The sequence below is a fragment of the Camelina sativa genome, chromosome 19, assembly GCF_000633955.1.
Source record: "Camelina sativa cultivar DH55 chromosome 19, Cs, whole genome shotgun sequence".
Taxonomy (NCBI): Eukaryota; Viridiplantae; Streptophyta; class Magnoliopsida; order Brassicales; family Brassicaceae; genus Camelina; species Camelina sativa.
Genome location: NC_025703.1, coordinates 15,817,185 through 15,820,531, shown reverse-complemented (window position 1 = coordinate 15,820,531; position 3,347 = coordinate 15,817,185). Strand labels below are relative to the sequence as shown.

Here is a 3,347-nt window from a genome sequence, read left to right as displayed (position 1 = left end):
AGTTTCCAAAATTTTATGACTCAATGCTATTTTCTTAATTCTTTTTTAGTCTAGTGGTAGTTACTAATATCACCCTAATTTCTATATATAAAACAAACATGTAAAATTAATAATTAGTATTGTAAAACAAAAAAAGCAAACATGTACCATCAAGAATTAATATATTGGGGACATTCAATGTTTTGTATACCACACAGCTTCAGAAACATTAAAAATAGAAATTTAAGAATGCCTCCCTAGTCCGTACTGGTAGACGTGGTCGTGCAAGAGTCGTGTAAATTCAATATTCTGTTCCCACAGTATACAAAACAAAAAAAAGTCTGCATTGACTATAATCATATTGGTTTCTTGAATATGATCTGAAATCAAAGGCAAGTCCTTCTAGAATTAAGAAGACGACAATGGAAGAGCCACTTCTTCCGAGAGAGGAGCAATTAGTTTCTTGTAAGGCCACATGGAAAAGTGGTCAGGTCACTGTCGAGCTGAAGAAAGTGAGCCGCTTGGCCGCTCCTATGGCCACCGTGACCATTGCTCAGTACTTGTTGCCTGTCATCTCAGTCATGGTCGCTGGTCACTACGGCGAGCTCCAGCTCTCCGGCGTCGCTCTTGCAACCTCCTTCACAAACGTCACCGGTTTTAGTATTATGGTAATTATTATATGACTCTCTTACCTCTTCCAATTCAAGAATCCAATCAACTCTCTCTCAAGTATTGAAAACAGTTCAATTATTTGTTCAGTATGGATTAGTGGGTGCACTAGAAACTCTTTGTGGACAAGCTTATGGAGCCAAGCAATACGAAAAAATCGGAACCTACACATACTCTTCAATTGTTTCCAACATACCAATTTGTTTCCTCATATCCATTCTCTCGGATAAGACCCTGACATCGCTAGAGTCGCTGGCTCCTACGCCTTTTGGCTCATACCGGCTTTGTTCGCCCACGCTGTTGTCTTACCACTGACTCGATTTCTTCTGGCACAAGGGTTGGTTCTTCCTCTGCTCTACTCTGCCGTAACCACCCTTTTATTCCACATCCTGGTTATTTGGACTTTGGTTTTCGTATTTGGTCTTGGAAGCAATGGAGCTGCCATGGCTATTAGTGTTTCTTTCTGGTTTTACGTTGTGGTAGTTGCATGTTACGTGAGATTCTCCAGCTCTTGCGAGGCGACTCGCGGATTTGTGTCCGAAGATTTTGTGTCTTGTATCAAACAGTATTTCCAATATGGAGTCCCTTCAGCAGGATTAATTTGGTAAGTAAATCATTTTCAAGATCCTTGTTGGTCAAGTTACACACATCAATGCTTTCTCTTATACCGCTCGCATTCTTCTTTAAAAAGCCTAGAATGGTGGCTGTTTGAGCTGCTCATACTCAGCTCAGGTCTTCTCCCAAACCCAAAACTCGAGACCTCTGTTCTTTCGATTTGGTGAGTATCATATGCTTCTTTTACCCAATGTGTTTTCTAAACCAAATTGAATTTAACATGTTTCTTTCATGTCAGTCTTACAACAGGAAATTTTCACTATGTGATTCCTGCTGGGATCGCGGCAGCTGTGAGGTAAACATGATCTCATTTCTCAAAGCAAAACATCTCTTCAACAGTATCCTTCTCAACATTAGTCATTTAATTGGTTCCTTGCAGTACACGAGTGTCAAACAAACTGGGAGCTGGTAATCCTCAAGTTGCTAGGGTTTCAGTAATGGCAGGGCTTTGTCTCTGGCTAGTAGAGTCAGCTTTCTTTAGCACACTTCTCTTTACATGCCGAAACATCGTAGGCTACGCATTCAGCAACAGCGAAGAAGTTGTTGACTATATGGCGGACATATCTCCTTTGCTATGTCTCTCCTTCATTCTCGACGGCTTCACTGCAATTCTCAATGGGGTTGCTAGGGGAAGTGGCTGGAAACACATTGGAGCTTTGATCAACGTGGTGGCTTATTATCTCGTAGGAGCTCCGGTTGGAGTTTACTTAGCTTTCAGTCGTGAGTTAAACGGAAAAGGACTTTGGTGTGGTGTTGTGGTAGGATCCGCTGTGCAAGCCATTATATTGGCTATCGTGACAGCTTCCATGAACTGGAAGAAACACGTTAGAGCTTCGAATAAAAGATTAGCCATTTCAGTATTTTTGTTATACTTATATATTCTGGCTAATGCTGTGATTTGCAGGCTGAGAAGGCAAGGAAGAGAATAATCTCAACTGAAAATGGATTGGCTTAAAGAAAAAGGGTGTTTCTGAGAGATATCTCAAAATATTTGTAAGTCTCATTGCTTAGTTCTTTTACAGCATACACTCTCAAAACAAAGGTTGCAAAACTTTGTTAATGTTATATCTGATGTGCTACTAATTTTTTTGTAAAAGTATATATTCCAAGTTTTATTTAAGTAGTGTCTTTTCGTAAATGGAACAGAGATATTCCAATTGCCAATGCTAAAAGACGGTCATGGGTCCTCTATTTCTTAATCCATTTTAGAGAGAGACGATGTAATAGTTGCAAGTGAATAAAACCTCATACTAAACGAAAAATGGGGCGGACCTACTAAGACTTAACGGGGGTCAGTTGACCCCTTAAAGTTTATATTTTCTACTATTTTGTGTTTTTGACTATACTTCTCTTATGTATTTTAGCTTTTTTTGTTTGCTTCTCCTAAAAATATTGAACCTAATCTGTGGTTCTTTTAAATAAAACAAAATATATTTTTAGTTTCTTAGCTTTTCTAAATTATTAATTTTTTTCGTTATTTTTTTACTTCGGTAAAATATTTTTCTAGGTCCCCAAGTCTCTTGTCCCTACAAATAATTAGATAGAACAGTTCCGAATCTGCTATACTCTTATAACTCAAAGGATAGGCGGATTCTTTGGTTTGGATCGCGCATTTAAACTAAAACATGCTCTGATTCGCTCGAAATGCTCTGTTTTCTTCTTATGGTTTAAATTAAAAGGTCACGTAAAATGTTAATAAAGTTTGACTTTTATTCGAAGAAAAAAAATGTTGAACAAAGGTGCAGCACGCTTCTAAACCGAAAAACACTGTGTCGTTAGAGATCCTTTTGTTAGTGTTATATGTACATGTGAATGTATGGGTATATTAGTCATTCTATTGTCGAGTTATTTACGAGATAAACATTTTTTTCCCATGGGTATTGTCCAATTAGGACTTTCTTCCCGTGTTTACAGATTTAGACTTTTTTCAGACGTAAAAATACGTATTTACCCTTATCAAAACCTATCTCGGTTCTCTGTTTCTATATTCTCAGTTTCTGCGATGGCCGATGGTGATGACGGATCTCGATTCTCTCTCGTCACTATGCCTTCCGGAAAGAAGATCTTCACTACGGCTTATCGAT

At 38.4% G+C, this 3,347-nt stretch overlaps 1 pseudogene; it reads left to right on the top strand.

Moving 5' to 3' along the window:
- On the top strand, positions 302 to 2,589 carry LOC104766466 (annotated as a pseudogene).